Source organism: Columba livia, chromosome 3 (assembly GCF_036013475.1).
Source record: "Columba livia isolate bColLiv1 breed racing homer chromosome 3, bColLiv1.pat.W.v2, whole genome shotgun sequence".
NCBI lineage: Eukaryota > Metazoa > Chordata > Aves > Columbiformes > Columbidae > Columba > Columba livia.
In genome coordinates this window covers 113,033,739-113,051,670 of record NC_088604.1, presented here as the reverse complement: position 1 = coordinate 113,051,670, position 17,932 = coordinate 113,033,739, and the positions used below count along the sequence as shown (strand labels likewise).

The following is a 17,932-nucleotide window of genomic DNA, read 5'->3' as shown; positions in this document are numbered from 1 at the left end:
GCGACCATCCCCTTTGTCTGGCGGCGCCGCCGCCCCGCTCCGCGCCCGCGCAGCGCCCCGGGGCCGCGCCGCCGCCCGCCTCCCCCCCCCCCCCAACCACGGCGGCTCCCCCCGCGGCCGCCGGCCGAGTGAGCTCACCCGGCCCCCGGCCGCCGCTGCCGCGCCGCCGCCGACCAATCAGCGCCGCGCCGCCCCGCGCCGCGCCCCCATTGGTCCGAGCGGGAAGCGGGGCTCGGACCGGCGCGACGCCGGGGGGTGGGGGGAACGCCGGGGCGACCCGCGGTACCGGCCCCGCTGCCCCTGGCCACCCGGCGCCCTCCTTTCGGCCCCCCCGCTCCGAGCTCCGCGGCTATGTTGCGTTGCGCGGCGAGCGGCCACCCCCCCGGCGCTGCCGGTGCCCCCGTCCAAAAGCACAGCCATCCTTTCCCCGCGGGCCCCGCCGGTCGGGGAACGAAGAGCGCTCCGTGTCCCTTGTACCTGCGGACTGGGCTGCGTGGAGCTCCGAGCGGGCGCTGGCGGGGAGAGCTGCCCCGGCCCCATCACGCAGCCCGGTGCAGCGGTCCCCGAGTGAGCTGCGTGGGGCGGGGGGAGAGTGGCGGGGGGGGGGGGGGATACTCCGGTAAAACCCCCGTGTCAGGGGGAAGCTGCTCCGCTGCCGAGGGTGGCGGGCAGTGGCTCAGTCCCCGCCGCCACGTCTCAAACTTCAGGGAAACCCGTTTCTATCCCCCCCTCCCACCCCTTTCCCCTAGGACCGGCCTTTTATCCCGGCGAGGGAAATAAAGACCGTTCAGGTAAGACCCATTTTAATACACTACCCCCTCCACCCACCCCACGCGTCCCTGGTGGGAGCCGAGACACGGGCGTGGGGTTGATCTCTTTTTATTTACCCGGGGAACGGCGCTCGGTAACGATTCCCCATCTCACAGGTCTCTTGCAGGGGGAGGTTGCAGCTTAGCTCCCAGAAATGCAATCTCCTCCTCTCCTCATCCCTTTTCCTTCCCCTCCTACAAAATTAAGAAAAAAAAAAAACCTTAAAAAACCCCTTTTAAGTGTCTCCACCAGGCCTTTATAAGATTAATTCAGCACAACCCAGCCTAAAACACTTTTACAATGTAATTACAGTCGTACAAATTGTTTGTCTAAACCTCATTCTGGATAAGAATTTTACAATTAGCAAACAGTTATTACTCTTAGGGCTTGCTGCGAGAAATTGCGCTGCGCGCCTCTCCGCTTGCAATATACCGGCCATAAAAAAAAAAAAAAAGGCCAGTGTAATCCGGGCAGCAATTAATCATCTATTAAAAGGGGAAAAGTAGCCGGACAGTTCCGCGCTATTTCGATAAACTCCTGCCCAGGCGGATGGGCTGCGCGGCAGCACCGACCCGCGCAGCATCTCGCCCCGCTGCCTTTTTAGGCAAGGTGGCTCTTTTTTAAAAAATTATTTATTTTCCCCCTAAAACTTGCTGTCTTGCAGGAATCTATTGACACTTGCCCATCGCCCTGTGGAAAAGGAGAGGGGAGGAGAACAGGGATTGGGGGGAATACTAAAAAGCGAAGAGCGAGGGGGTTTGGTGGGCGCCCGGGCCGGGCAGCGGCCTCGCTGCGCAGCGCGGTGCATTGCGCGCTACTGCGCGGCCCCGGCGCTACCCCCGCTGCCCCCCCGCCCCCCCCCCCCCCCCCTTAAACCGGGCCTTTCGCGGAGGGGTCCACCGAGCTGAGGCAAAAAAAAGGCGCCTGGGGAGCAAGGGAGCCTCCTCCGCGAAGTGGAATCTGGGTCCATTTGCTTATCGGATAATAAATGAGGCTTTTAATCAGGCTGAATTTCCCAGCTTAAGGAAAGAATTAGTCATACCTAGGAACAATCCAATGTTTTCTAGCTGGCTTCCCTGCCGCCTTCCTAGCAGGGATTTGTGGTGAGGGGAGAGGAAATTAGCATCCAAGTGTGCTCTTTCACCATTAATATTGAAATTTGAAAACTGAAATAGGAACAACCAGAAGAGCCAAACAAACAAGAAACCGCAGAAGAAAGCGTTTGAAAGGCGGCTGAGAGATAATCCAGGAATGCTTCAGATAAGGGGGGGGGGGAAGCGATACGTGCGGAGATACCCGAAAAGTCAGAGCCTGATGAAACGGTTGAAAGAGAGATGGGGAAAAAGAAAAAAAAGCAACCAACCTGTTTAAAGATCTATTAAAGGGCAGACCCTAGCAGGGGGGGAGGGGGGAAGTGCTAATAAAAGGGGGTTAACTGCAAGGGATTTCAGAGAGCAGATGAGGCGCAGCGCCTGGAGTTTCGGGGGTTGTTTACTAGCTCCCGATTCAGAAAAACAAAAGAGCGGCTGGTCGGGCTGGGGAGTCAGCCCGAGGTCAGACTGCGCTCCTCCGGCAGCTCCGGGAAACCCGCCCGGGCCCGGGATGCCGTCGGGACACCGGGACGGGCGATGCCGGCCCCGGCGGCCCGGGATGTGTGTGTGGGGGGCTGCTCGCTCCCGCCCCACCGCCGGCCCTGACCTTCGCAGAAGTTATGGGGGTCTTTTGTTAATTAAATGGAGGGCTTCATAAAATGATCTGAATAAAATTTACAGTTGTCTTAAAACTTTCTAAACACCGCTATAAATAATAATAATAATAATAATAATAATAATAATAATAATAATAATAATAATAATAATAATAATAATAATAATAATAACTGGGAAATGAGTTGCTGGTCGGGATTTTTGTCACTTCGACTTCTCCGGCGGAGAGGAGGGAAGGCACAGACACAAAAGGAACTATTCAGGGACAAAAGTTGCGGCGGCTGCCAGGTTTACCCCGCGGTGGCACCTCGGGGTTGCTCAGGCGAGGCAGAGCAGAGCCGACCCGAGTCCCTGCCCGGCAGCTCCTTCCTATTTCACACTACGATTAGACAATTCCAGCCTAAAATCCCCAGAATAGCCTCACAGCCCGGCAGCACGATAGTATTGGGTGGTTTGTTTTGTTTTGGTTTTTTTCCTCACACGATCTAGGCGCCACAAGTTCATTTGTATTAATTTGGAAACGCTGCCCCGCTCCAGTGTTTGCAATACCTGTGTTTAGCCCAACTTTCCACCGCATTTCTTTACTCCCTGCCGATGCCAAGCTCTCTTCCTTTGCTACTGATATTACTGTGATTCTCGTTGAATGCAATAATAATAATATCAACAAATTGCTGGACAAAACTCTGGCTGCTTAATTAAAGAAAAAAAAAAAAAAAGAAAAAGCTGTCCGACGGTTTTGAAGGATTGAGCTGTTGTGCCGTCTACTGGGCGATGGGGAAACTACAGCCAGAAATGCCTCCTAACTTTCTGCGGGAAGAAAAAGTAGGATTTTCGGCAATTTGGAGGCGCCGGAGGTGCCCAGTTTCTTAACAGAAGAAGGAGAAAAGCGACCTCAGCCAGAAAAGCCGTAGACGCAATTATTATTTCCTTCGGTTACACCCATAATATGGTATAAAACTCCAATTTTAAGAGCTCGGGATTTTATTGACTGCAAGGAGCGAAGCCATCGGCTGCATTCCGGGGGGGTAAAAGATGGTTTGAGTTTACCAGTGAAAATCAGCTGGATATTAGCTAAATACGTAGGAAGAGAGGGGGGAAAAAATCGAAAAATAAAGGGGTAAATATTTGGGAATGGTTTAAAAAGTTCTCCGGCTGCAGCCGTGGGGCAGAGGGAGCTCCCAGCCCCGAGGATGCTCTCGGACGGCAGCAAAGGCAATCGAATTTGATGCCTCGATGGCAGTCGCTGCTCGGTGTGGCAACAGCAGCGGGGGGTTACGCCAGCACAACGTTTAGTCTCGGTTTAGACGAAGCCCGCACGTTGCTCTTTTAAATTCCCAGCGGCGGATGCTCCCAGGCAGACACAGCCAAACTGGGTGATTCCCCTCTCCCTGCCCGTTTGGCTCTTCACTCTCCTCCAAAAACAGAGTTCAAGGAGGGATGCAAAATTAAAAGGTTGTTGTTTTGTTGTTGTTTTTGTTAAAAAAACCCAAAACAAACAACACCCAAACTCTTGATTTTGCGAGGCGAGAGGCGCAGAGGGGCTGTGAAATGCAAAGCCTCTGTCGTATTTACAGAGACTGTCAGCAGCCGACTGTCCATGGAGATAAAAATCTACTAGTCTACGTGAGCTCAAAGGAGTTTTTTAAAGCAAAGATCTCTAAGCGCCTCTTCTCCATCCACACACATGCACGCATGTAGCCTAAAAGCCGGAGACAACCGCCTAGTTGAACAATAGTGTTTTAAATAATATGTTAAATGAGGGTATAAGCAAACCCTTCTGCCACTTGTAGCAGACCAGCTCCGACAGCTCTCTTCCTTCAGAGCCACTTGCCAGAATTCAACAGAGGGTGACATTAGCCTAAAATATTCGATACCTTTTTTGCTGGAGACTTTCCCCACTTCTGTTGGGCTCCGAGTGTCTCTCTGCGGGTACAATTGCTGTCTTTGAAGGAAAACAACAACCTGCTCGATTTTTTATCAGCAAGGGATTACGGATACTTTCCTCAGAGTACATAAAGCAGAACTGAAATGATCCCGTGCCCCTGGTATAAAAAGTTGACCGGTCCTCTTCTAAAAAGTTGAACAAAGTATCTTTACCCTTTTAAATAAGTCTGAAAGCACTTGCAACATAGTACGAGAAGCAAATTAGCGAGTAACAAAATAAAACGCCAATTTCAAGCCACAGGGAATTCAATATCGGTATCTGACAGTACCTCGGCTGAACTAGAGGAAAACGGAGTTTTGTCAGAGCCTTTCCATTTGATGCTTTCCTCCAAACTAATTTTCAATATTGCTCCCTTTCTATTACCCTACCCCGTATTCAGCTTAGCTAATGAGCCCATTACAGAACTATTTCGGGCTTGCTTCTGATGCCGATTGCAGAGGATAGGCATTAATTGGAGCGGGGATCTGGGGTTGTTAAGCACGGTGTGATCGGAGGTAAACTCGGGGGCTCTCTGAGGGCTTCGCCTTGCCCTCCAAGCCGCGGAGGTGGGTTACGGCAAACGATATCATCTAGGTAAATCTGGGTATAAACCATCCACGGTTTTATAAAATAAAACAAGGGAAAGGAAAGAAAGAAGGAAAGGAAAGAAAAAAGGAAAGGAAAGGAAAGGAAAGGAAAGGAAAGGAAAGGAAAGGAAAGGAAAGGAAAGGAAAGGAAAGGAAAGGAAAGGAAAGGAAAGGAAAGGAAAGGAGGGAAAAAAAGGAAAGAAAGAAAGAAAAAAAAGAAAGTAAAAGAAAAGGAAAGGAAAAGAAAAAGAAAAGGAGAGAAGGAAAGGAAGGCTCAAAGCTGTGTGCCCGCCGGTGCGGGTCAGGCAGTACTCGGGGCGGCTCCGGAAAGGGCGTTCGGCACCGGGCACTCCCGGGACCCGTAGACCCCCAGGGGCCGCCCAGCCCGTCATACCCCCCGGCACCGGGTCCGACCCGTTCCTGGGTGTGCAAGGGGCCGGGGAGAGAGGGGAGCACGTCAAGGTCCCCGCAACCTCCCCTCTCCGAGAGTTACCAGCTGCCCACAGTTTCCCCAGCTCCCCCCAGGACAGCACAACCCGCCGCTATCTGCGTCTGTGGGTGCATTATCACAGACTTCTGCATAATTGCATATTGACTTTATTAAATGGATCTGCAGAGCTATTTAAACATCTCTCTTTTCCACCCGCAAACAATTCTCCCGGCAAGGGAAAAAAAAAAAGGGGGGGTTAGAAAAGAGCTTTAAGTTGCTCCTGCTCCTTCGTTTTCAAGCATTTTAATAAATGCTTGAAAACGAAGGAGCAAGAGCACCTTAACTGAGGGCACAAGTGGCTCATCTCTAAGCGGTTTGAATCCTACTTGGTGTGTGTGAGTGCAGGCAAGCAGAGGAGACCTGCAGTAGCATCTGTGACAACCGGGATGGATGGCTGTCATTCACTTGGGGTCTTAGAGGTGAGTGCGTGGAAGTGTCTCTCTATTTCTGAGCTGTCTTGGATAATTTTTGGCCAGGTATGATGGTTGTGAGAAAAGCGTACATGGGTATTTGTGTGTGCACATGAAGGACTGCTCTAAGGACAACTTAGGGAAAAAAAAAACCTTCCTCGTTAACCATTTTTAAAACCTCCCTTGGAGGAGAAGCACTCAAACGTGGCGTCCCCCCTCTCCCTACGCCTCCCCACTCACAGCAGTGCCACGCAAGCCACGTCAGCCCCAAACCACAGAGCTGGGCTTTGCCTCAAAGAACACGAGTGCTCATCCTCTGCCTGCACTGCCCCCAACCAACCCCCCAACATCCCCTCTTTATCCTCCTCACTCGCGGGCTGGAGAAGAGGCAGCTGCCCCTCGCCCTTGAGCCTCGCAGGGGAAGGTGGCCTCCTCCCGCCCCAAGGCCAGCTCCCCAAGGCAGCAGCTGTGAGAAGCAGGAGGCAGGGAGGAAAGAAAAAAGTGAAGAAGAGAAGGAGGGGGGGATCAGGGAGGGAGGCGGTGAAAGCTGCACTTTCCTCCGAGCAGAGCGAGCGTCCCCTTGGAGGGGCCCCAGCCCCAGGAGCTGCCTCCCGAGCCCTGGGCCTCCCACATGGCAGCAGCAGCATCGCCTCCTCCGCAGCCCCCCAGCCCCGCTGGGGGCAGCCCCGCATCCTGGCTCGACCCCCCGGCTGCTCCCCATCAGCCTTGCGGATCTGCGGTGAGGGGCTGGCGAGACATGCAGACCCTCACAGGTCCCAGATGGGAAGCTCGAAGGGCCTGGGGATTCGGAGAATCGTGCACCATGACGTGACGCTAACGGTCACTTTCTATGGCTTATTTAAAGGGTTCATGGAAAGATCTTGCAGGGATCTGCAGTTGTCAAAGGGCAACTCCAGTGAGAAGAACCCATCAAGATGCATCAAGAGAGCATTTTCTTCAAGCTTACCCCACTGAGCTTTGCTTGAGAAGCTGCAATTGCACTTTAAAGAAAATGCTCTCATGCTTTTACCCTCAACTTGTTGTGGGAACAAGACAAGGAATCAGATAGGCACTCAAACTCCCAAGACTCTGGAAAGGGAGTATTTCTTACATGGAACCAGAGAAACATCTCGTAGAGCAATCAGCACAGCTCTCCTCAACTGCAACATTATTTCATTACATTTAGTTGATTTTATATCAATCAAATACTCTATATTTTGTCTAAGAGAGCTCTCAGCATGCTCTGAGGGGGACCATCCCAAAGTAAAACCTGTCACTTCAAATTTCCAAAAATATTTTGCTCCTTCTCCTACACTACAGTTACCACAGTCCACGCAAAATCTGGCACCTAATTCCTGTCAGAGATGTAAACCATCTTTAGCAAACATGGGCACTATGCCATACTTCAGGAGTTCCCTACCAGCCCAAGTCTCATCAAAAGTCACAGGGATTAAATGCCTAAGTCACCTTTTGAAAAGGGCTGTACCTTTCTGAAGGTAGCTATGCATCGCAGTGCACGTAGGCACAAACAAATTAGCTTTTAACCTCTCCATTGTGGAGCCAACAAAAGCATGTCAGCCAGCTCTACCCACCCAAGTGGTCCCCAGGGGATTTTGGGGACACTGAATCCTTTGCCTCACCCCTCTTATTCCCTCAAAACACTGCTTTTATGCCTCTCTGGATGCAAACAGGAGCAGAATGGAGTAATGTCAGACAAAAGTGAACCACAGAGGTGCACTAGCACAGCTGTCGCTTCAGTCCTCCTCTCCGTTTCTACCATCCCTTTTAATTGGAACTTGCTTGAGTGCAGTCCCTGAAACAGGACCACTCACCCAAATGATGTATGTCAGCTCATAGCGTCACAAGCATCACTGGAGCAGCCGAACATCTCACAAGCATGTGTGTGAGATGGGAAATCCTCACTCTATGGCCAGAGTACTTGAGGCACAGAAGGTTTTCAAGGGACTCAACCAAGAAACTACGTGATAGTGTGAGGAACAGAGGTGAGATACTCTGACTCTTTGGCCTATGCTGGAAGACAAGCTGTTCCCACCCTACTCTTCATTAACGCATAAATAGCAACTCTGGACCTTGCACAGAACTCTCCCTCCACAGAATATCTTGCTTTAAATTATTTTCCCCATATCATGCTAGATCATATTTCTTCTTTTATGTTTCCAAGTTGAAGTTTATTATAGTTTATTATAGCCGTCTGCATTGCTGATCATTTGTAACCCTTTCTATTATTTTCCTGTCCTTGCTACTGTTTGAAATGCTTCTTACTTCGGTCCTCTTTTTGAATTTTATTACTATACTGCTCACCCCATTTTTCACCCAAGCGGATTCTGCCTCGTTTTTATTTTAGCCAAACTTGAGACTGCAGCAGCTCCTTCTCCTTTGCTGTACAGCATCACAGCCTTTTTCATACACTCTACGCCTCTCTGTTGACGAAGAGACCCTCACCGGGTTTCATCAGCCACGTTGTCCTTGCCATTAGTGTTACATTTCTAGTTATTCTTGCTTCTTCCCAAAGCCTTTGAAGTCCTGTAGAGACAATTTGATTCATTAGTACACTCGGTCTTGCAGTAACTCTAGCTTCTGCTGTAGTTTCTGTATTAGAAGCACATGTTTGGTCTATAAGTAGGGGGGAAGCTCCACCATCCGTGCTACGAAGTTAAAATTCTGCTTTAAAAATCTTTGCCTGGCTGAACTGAGGTGGCTGGTGACTTTCTGTCCAGGGTTTCTGTACCTAGAAATGCCACATCCTCCACCATCCATACATTCCTGCTTGCATGACAAACTCTATTCAACAACATGCTTTCTCTTTCTGTGTGTCTCCAAACTGGAAGGTTTTATGACAGTTGCATGTGTTTCATGGTTTTCATGGTTTGTTTCATGGTTTTCCAGAAGAGCTGCAGTTAATCCTGAATATTTCCTTACTGAGATGTCACTTAGCCTCATGCAGGCTGAGATCTATTGGCAGCACTCTTCATTAGATGTCCTCACAGAAGGCAGGTTGAGAGGCAGACAACCCCTTCATTTCTTCTTCAGGCTGTTGGGGTGTTGGGCCATGCTCCTCCATGAGGGACCACCTGAAAGGATCTCTTGCTTTCTTGACTCAGACCACTCCTCCCAAAGCCATGCTCAAAAAACAATGGTGTGGACATCAAAGATATAAAACGTGGCTTGACACACATCCCTTTTTGAGCCTTCCTGTGCTGTCCTGCTGCTGTGCTTTGTCCCCACTGAGTGTGGCTCCTGGGTTTCCAACTGCTTTGACGGCTTCTTCACTGCCCGGTGTGTTTGTGTGTTCCTCCAAACACACAATGAGACCATCACAAACAGCCACTAAATCTCAGAGGGACTTTACCTCCTAAGTGTATCCAAAACCATAGTGTTTAGACTAAGACACCTCCTATGAAAACTCTGCCACAGAGCCACTTGTTCCTCTGGGTGTGTAGTTTATTCCATTCCCTCTTTCTACTTTCCAGTGCTTTTTCTAAAGCTCTTCTTACCTGCCTGTCTCTTAATATAGATTCTGGTTAGGAAGCCAAACCTTCCTGCCTCATGTTTTCCCTTGGATCAGTTCCCTGCTCCTAGCCAAGGTTGCCTACGGATGCCGCTTTGAAGTTTTTTTGTGAGACATTGGCTGCACTTGGTGACTCTTCCCTCGGCTGACGTCACCTCGGGGGTCCCTCTCCAGCAGGCTGAGAGTCACATTGCCTCCACTTGCTTTGATCAAAATGAAATCCATTTACAAGCGCCTGACGGGCCGGCACAAACAGACCCACAGGTTTCTAGCCAAAACTAGCCGACATAAAAATATCCCAGCTTTAACTTCAGTCAAGTCCTTAAACTAGCTAAGAAGAGGCAAAGCCCAGAAGAAAAAAAACCTTTAATTTCAATTTATGAGCAGTTTCTGCTTGTTTAGCTCAAATAAATCCCTCATCATCAATTAAGCAAAATCAATGTAAGATCAGCTTAAAACAGTGTCCATACAGGGTTCTACCTCAATATTTTAAAAAGTTAATTTAAAATTACACTTCAGATCACTTTCCTGCTCGGAAAAGGTTTGTTTCTAGAGACCATCTGGGCCCTGACTACAAATGGTGTTCAGCTCCAGTGGGTCTGGGTGAAGATGGTAGAAGCAGATGGATCTCAGTGATGCTGGAAATCGGACTCAATCCCAGCACCGATGGCGATTCAGCCTGCACGTCTTTCAAACCCCAGTAAAACCTGGCTTTCAATTGCTGTTCCTATGAGCTGAAGCGGTTGGTCTCTGTGTTAGAAAAGTTCATTTTTCTTTGTGATTGTATTGTGAGACTCTACTTGTGTTTGCTAAGTTGTTTTCCTGAACTCAATAAGCAGAGCAATTGTCTAGGAGTAAAAATGAGGGGTTTCAGCCCAAAAGATTACCATCCACTTTACGAAGTTTTCCCCTTTCAAGTATTTCAAGTATTGAGGGCTACATTTTGGCAAATCCTCTTCAAAGGAAGGAAGGAAGTTGAAGGGTGTTTGCAGCCAGGCGACTTTGTATAATCCATCTTTTCTTTAAAACTTCAAGCCTTACCACAGGGAGGGCAGGTCTGACCTCAGGCAAGTTGTAGAAAACACAGTTTGAAAAAAAATGTATTTGAAGCGTTGCAGAAGTACCTTCTCTATGTGCTCAGTTCTTCGCTTCCCACCCATTTCCCAAGTAGTTTGCTCCAGCATCCTGAACCCATGCATGCTCCAGATGTGCGCTGGCACTCTCACACTCGCACCAGCTGTGCCCAAGCACGCACCCTCCTCCCTATGCAAAGCCACCCATCGCACACCAACTTCTCACCCACAGGAGAGGAATAGCCTGAATTTGTTTCAATATTTTCTCCTTTTCACCAGTTTCCTTCTTTGCTGTTGAGCCTCTAATTCAGTTTTACTGCCACAAACAGTTAAGCCCGTAGTGGGAAGCTATGAAACACTCCCTGAAGGTGTTTGGTTGTATTGCTGGCGCCTCCACTTTTGATGCCCAGGTTTTTCCACTTCCGCTGCTAGACCCACAGAAATGATGGGTTATCAAATACCTGTGGGATTACTGACACAACTGTCACTTTGCCAAAAAGAGGGTCCAGGTTTTCACAATGGGAAGAAAGGTCTGGAATAGAGAGAATTTGAGCTCAAGCATCACAAGGCAGCAGATAACCAACCTGGTCCCTTCCCTTTTGTGTGCAGTGGGATCTTATTCCCAGGCTGGTTTCATGTTAGCATGGGGATGCAAAGGCAGAATTTACATCCACCAACGTGCATTAACTCCTGTCCTGACCAGTGCTAATTACCACTAATTATGTGGGACAGTGTTAATTCTTTGAGCAGCATTACCACTGGCCTTACACTTCCGAAAGTACCTTTGGGTGAGATACCTTACTTTGAAAAGATATTTATGTGGGGAATAAATACAGAGTAGCTAATATGTCATAAATTCACACTGCTGGATAGTGGCCGCTAGAGTCTCTGAAACACGGAGATCTCTGGGCACGAAGACAGACAAACCCTTGAGTAAGAACTACTCAATAGAAAGGGTGGCAGGATCACCCTGTGTGATCTTGGGAAAGTAATTTTGATCTGGCACTTCTCTTCTGTAAAACGGGAAAAATAATATGTCCCTACCCCTCTCAGGGGTATAATATTTATTTTCTCTGCCTTGCCAATCATTATCTTTGCTTTTAAAAAAATACTCTCCAAACCCTAATTGGTTTTATGTGTTTGCAGTATAAGACATAAAACCATCATATTTTTCTATACTATATTTTCCCCATTGTGTTGTACTGTTACCACGAGCACTTTGTTGTGCAGAGGCTCGGCTATTTGCTGAGAGGATGAATTAAGACATCTAAAGTGCTTCAGTATCTTGGCTGAGTGGCACCGCAGAGCTGGAAGGTATCATTAGGCCAATGGCTCTTTTCTGAGGGAGTGAGAAGCCCAGATTTTTCAATGGATTAGGGGAAACCAGTTCATGTTACTCTGTGCCGCCCATCCTGCAAATACAGGGCAGGAGGCCATGGCTTTGAGTCACTGAATTCCCTTCACTTCCTTTGGTCCAGGCAGTTCTCTCCTGACTTGGATGGCAGAGTCCAGCCCAGGAAGCCTGGAGATGTCAGATGACCCTGGCTCACGCTGTCATCAGCATCTCTGCAGTTCAGCTGGATATTTCTCCTTTCGGAGTCTGCACAGTTATCGTTAGGGCTCAGCAACATGATCCTGGATGGTTTTGTTGGGAGGCTTTGCTGTTAGATCCACTAATGCCTGGTCCTTTTGGCCCCTGGCAAGGGGCTGGTACCCACCAGTCTCTCAGATCCATGGAAAAGGACCAAAAAATACGGCAGAGGATCTGGCTCTTTTGTAATTTTTAGAAGGGCAACAAAGCTGGTGAGGGGTCTGGAGAACAAGTGTGATGAGGAGCAGCTGAGGAAACTGGAGCTGTTCAGCCTGGAGAAAAGGAGGCTGAGGGGAGACCTTATCACTGTCTACAACTACCTGAAAGGAGGTTGTAGCATGAAGGGTGCCGGTCTCTTTTCCCAAGAGACCGGTGTCAGGGGTGTGCTACTGCTGACAGATGAACGACATTTCGAAATCTGCCAGTGAAAGGCTGACTTGGTGCCCTGCCAGGCTGCGGGAGCTGCTGCTCCTCTGCATAACCAGACTATGCACTGAGCCAGGCTGCCTCTGTCTCCTCTGTCCCATCTTTGGATGGGACCTTTGCCCATGGGTCCCTCCTTCAGTCTCACCGGCAGTTGGTGATGTCTTGTCTGCTTCTCCCATCACTGGCATTTTGTTGTTGCTGGTTCTCCCTGGTTGCTGAGCAGGTGGTCCGGGCAGATGTGGTGGTGCAGTGCTGAGAGCTTACTCCTGCAGCACTGGTGCACTGGTGATCTCTGGGGCTTCTGGAGCCACCTGAGATGATCTTCATGTCCACAGTTCCCAAAGAGAACCCTAAGAGATGCTTCCCCCTTTCCCCTCCAGAAGTTGCAACACCCTTTCCTTGGCATCACTCGCCACACTGGAAACACTTATTTCAGTCTTTCTTGGTGCTCTTGCAGCAAAACCCATGTCAGGCTCAGGGGTCTCCAAGCTCACGTAGGCTGCCTCTTCCTTGGCTCTTTCTCTAGGACTTGTGTACTATATTTGAGGTTATTTTCATCCTTTTCGTGACCATTTGGCTACTTGGAAGTGTTTTTCTGAGCATTTCTCTCAACAATATGTCCAGTAAGCTGGAATCAGATGTACAACAAATGTTTTTTTAACTAAGTCATCTTTTATATCTGCAGATGGATGCCAAGGTTCTTGACTTTGCATAAAGCAATTATCCATCTGCTTTTCGTTTTTCTAGGTGAAAGAACAGGAGACTTGTGTGTCTGATGACAGTAGTATGCAAACATGCATCAGTGCTTTCAGTGGCCTGGAAGTTTGGCTCTCTCCTCTGCTGCCTTCCCCTCCTACTTTTACAAATAAGAGGCAACATTTGGCCACTGCATTCAAACTCAACTTTCGCACTCACTTCTCTCTCCATTACTAAAAATTTAGGCTTAATATAACAAAAATAAGGGAGGGAGGTTGCATTTTTATCAAGTTCTTTCCCTCTTCCACTTTTCCTTATCTGTCCGTGACACTTCCTGGCAGCGTCTCCCCGCAAACCAGCACCTGGCAAACGCTCAGGTGAGGGGAACGGGACAGCTTATTCTCTCACTTCCCCCAGTTTTAACTCATAAATGTAGCAATTTCAGCAGGATCTGCTCTGATTTATGGGGCTGTAAGTGGTAGGACCGCTGTCTGTCCTTTCCTACTCCCTGACGGAGAGCCGGGGAGAGACAAGCAACTTCCGATAGGCTTGTTGGTTCGTGTTCATTAACAGCAGCTGTCAGACAGCTCTTGCCGAAGCTCCCCGTCCTTTCAAAACCATCACGGCTTTCTACTTCACATAGAAATATGCAGCAGTTTCGTTTGTATAAAACCTGCATGAATAAAAATTTAATCTAAGGCTAGTGCTGCTCTAACCGCAATAATTTCTCTTAAAGGCTGAATACAAAGAATACTAAATACTGTATATAAATAAGACTGTATTTAATAGAGGAGAGAAGTGATTTAATAAGCTCACTGGTAAAATCTTCCCTGCCACTTTCCACCCCAAATATACGTCTTTTTTTCCTGAGCAAAACTGCCTTGCCACAAGGAGAACTTGGGCCTCAGTAGACTGTGATTTTTTTAAGGTGAAGTCATTCAACTCAAGCTTTCCTGTCCAAAAGGAAGAGGAAAAATATCTACTTAAAGGAAATATTAGTTAATCAGAGGACATCCCTTTCATAATAGAAGCTACTAGGGGATTTAAAAGCACATTCTAATTATAATAGTTCCCTAATTATCTGCCTAACATCTAATTTTTCTGTCTAATCTCGCTTTTAATTATATAGTACTTTTTTTTTTTTGCCCATCACACAACTGAAATACTCTATTTTACTGAAAATAAATCCTTTTAACTGGTGATGTCAGAGAAGAAATATTGTCACTGCCCCTTGGAACGTGTGCGCTGTCTGGTAGGGAAATGCCTTGCCAGTGGTTTTGGATAAAGCACCTGGATGTGCCTTTAGAAACAGTCTTATTTAAAGCCCTGCAGGTTTTCTCCAGTGAAAGAAAATGCTCTAAACAATACAGCTCTGCAAATGTGTCCGGCTGCAAAAGTTTTCAAGCATTTAGGTTTGTTTTTCAAGCTCTTGCAGCTTGGTGCCCCTTCCAGCGATGCTCGATGGGATCCCCGCCATCGGCTGATGGCAGAATAGGATTTGGCCTTTGAACCAAGCCAGCATGTAATTTGCAGAACGGAAGCAATATTTGAGCTACATTATCTATGAGCATCTGGTCATCAAGATCTCTCTTAGCGATTAGCGAGCCGAGAGGAAACCCTATGGAGGGGGGAGAGGAAATCCCGCACGAGGGGTTCCCGTTTCCAGCCCCGCCACGCGTTTCCTGCCCTATCCTCCAGCAAATCCCAGCTCTCCGCTTCCCAAGAGTGGAAAAAAAGAATTACCCTTCAGGGATGTTGTCAGGCTTAATGGATGTTTATAAATTGCTCGAACAAAAGATGCTATGTCAGTGAAAAGTACTCTTCCTGATGATTATTCAAATGCTCATTAAAATGCATTTTTGCTCCATCCTTTCCCTTGGCTTGTGTGGGAGGTGACCGAAAGATTTAGTCTTTGTGGGAAAGCGGGAGAACACAAGCGCTTTCCTCTGGGTGTGGGAGCGGCAAGTTTAGAGAGAGAAGGACCTCTGGCACACAGGTAGGGTTTCATCCAGGGTTTTTCGGCTCCCAGCCAGGCTGCAAGCTCTGACAGACCTTGGGCTGGTGAGTTCCCTCCAGGAAGACAAGCCAGGGATTAATGGTACCAACCCCTGCTCAAATTTGCATGTATCATTTCCTTAGCTTTGCTCCAGATGGAATGAGGGATCATCCTTCAGTGAAAATTATTCTTAATGTGTATTTAAGCATTAAAAATGAATATGCATGTGTGATAAAACTTAGGGAATAATTTATAAACAGCTAACATAACATGAGATATGGAGTACCTGGCTGCCCTGCAAACCTGTGCAAATGTCTGTATAATGCTGGGATGCTTCATGGATGTTTCATTATGTCTCGCTGACCCCTTCATGTTGGCTTGGTCTGCCAGGGTCCTGCTGGCATTTCCAGGCATGAAAAGTTGCAGAAGACATGACACATCTTCATACTTTTCACTGCATTGGACAGCAGCTTGGCATCTGAGCTGGCAGTCTAGACACAACATTTTTCACCCCCTGTGACTACCTAAAGCTGCCTGTACCCTCAAACAGCATCCAAAATGAAAGATAATGTTCTTTTCTGCCAGCTTCCAAATCAGCAGCACAAGCCATGGATATGAAAAACATGGATTTGCCGGTAAATATTTTCTATCCAAAATGCAAAGAATTTGATGCTTTTCAGGCAAAAAGCTGCTGCCAGTAGTAATTAATGTAGTTTCTAATTAAAGTGCGCTTACTTGTTCCAATAGTTATTTTTAAAGGATGAGAGATGCTTCTGCAGGCATGATGGCTGCTCCCAAATACAGTCCTTGCCCTTGCAGTTGTCACATAGTGCATCAGTAGTGACCCCTCCACTACCATTTTGACGTGTACTTTTTTCCCCTCTCCTGGGGAATACTTGTTCTGTCATGTCATTTCTTTATACCAGGCAAATTCTCGCTGACGCTGCAGACAGCTGCTGGATGAACTCAGCCTCCTGTAGTGTATTAGACAACGGTGTGGAGCAGCACTTCTCGTGTCTCCTTTGCAAAGGCCAAACTGGCAGCACAAAGTGGTGAAGCAGAGGTGAGTCAGGCTCCACAAATGTCCCTCCTCCATGGAAGCTCAGTCTGATCCTGATACCGCAACCTTTGCTTTATACCCACCTGGCCCGGTATCACCTTGTGCTCTACAACTCAGCCAACAAACTGCCAGGTTTCAAGTCTTCCTCTTTGGAGCCATTCCTGCCTTCTTCTTCCTCTCAACTTGCCTCCTTCTTTAATAAATGGGTTGTTTAGTTCCATGTTTCACCACTTAATCTCTTAGCTAACCCAAAGAGCCTCTGCTGAGTATACCAGTGCTGAGACTGGTTGGTCTTTTAACAAATTCAGTTCATTTAGGCAATTATACCAGCAGGCAAACTTTTCCAGCATGCTAAACTACCCTGTGCAGGAGGCTGATGCTTCATGAGGCTCCTTAGCCCCAGAACAGGGGTACCATGACCTGATGGGGCTGGTGGTCTACCAAAAACAGTGTATGGGGACAAATCCAGACCCCCAAGTGAGCAGCAGGGCTGTGCAGCCTGTGGAAACCCAGTCCTCAGCTCTCTGAATGCCTCGTCTCACCTCTCTGCAAGAAGGAGCTGTGACACCCCATGCCTTGCCCACCACCATCCCCAACCCTCAAGTCTGAACAACTTTAAGTGAAGGATGATCTCTTTGTGGAAAAAAAAAAAAGGTTTTAATAAAATTAGTACAGTTAATGCACAAAATGAAGGGTGACTTCCACTTTGAAAGGACGCAAGCATTGCAGATGATACTACTGGTAACTAAACAAGAGAAACAATAGATCTTCCTCCTCATGCTACCTTGCTATAGCCAGTAAGGATATGGTAAGGACTGATCACAGAATCAAAGAATGGTTGGGGTTGTAAGGGACCTCTGGAGATCAGCCAGTCCAACTAACCTGCTGAAGCTGATTCAGCCAGACCAGATGGCAGAGGATCTATGTCCAGGTGGGTTTGAATGTCTCCAGAGAAGGAGACTCCACAGCCTCTCTGGGCGGCCTGTTACAGGGCTCTGGCACCTCAAAGTGAAGAAGTTTCCCATATTCAGATGCCATCTTCTGTGTTTCAGTCTCTGCCTGTTGCCCCTCATCCTGTCATTGACCACCACTGAAGAGTCTGGTCCCATGTTCTTGACACTCACCTTTGAGGTATTTCTAAACATTAATAAGATCCCCTCTCAGCCTTTTGTTCTCTAGGTTGAACAGACCCAGCTCTCTCAGCCTTTCCTCATAAGAAAGATGCTCCAGACCCCTCATCACCTTTGTAGCTCTCTGCTGGACTCCTTGCAGTAATTCCTTGTTCTTCTTAAATTGGGGAGCCCAGAACTGGACACAGAACTCCAGATGCAGCCTCCCCAGGGCAGAGTAGAATGGTGGATAAACCTCCCTTGACCTGCTGGTCACGCTTTTCCTAATGCACCCCAGGATTGGCCACAAGGGCACATTACTGGCTCATGGTCAACCTGTTGTCAACCAGGACTCCCAGGTCCTTCTCTGAATCTTCTCTTCTTCTGATGTAGGCTTATCCTGCTTAATACACTAGAAATCAGCCCCCATGTAATGTTTACCTTTGTGTAGAAAACCTCTGTCCTACCAACACTGGGACCTAAAAGCATGGTGTGGCACTTGTCTGGAGCAAGGCTTGGATCATG

At 48.2% G+C, this 17,932-nt stretch overlaps 1 long non-coding RNA gene across 9 annotated transcripts in view; it reads left to right on the top strand.

The window, feature by feature from the left end:
• Nucleotides 1–146: 146 nt before the first annotated feature.
• The window catches only part of LOC110360822 (uncharacterized), a 31,877-nt gene continuing 14,091 nt past the window's right edge, over nt 147–17,932 (top strand). For 3 of the 9 annotated variants that reach the window (XR_010471910.1, XR_010471909.1, XR_010471907.1), the window contains exons 1-2: nt 148–567; nt 750–16,301. This is a non-coding gene — a long non-coding RNA (uncharacterized LOC110360822). The other 6 variants (XR_010471908.1, XR_010471905.1, XR_010471904.1 and 3 more) reach the window with 5 other exon arrangements.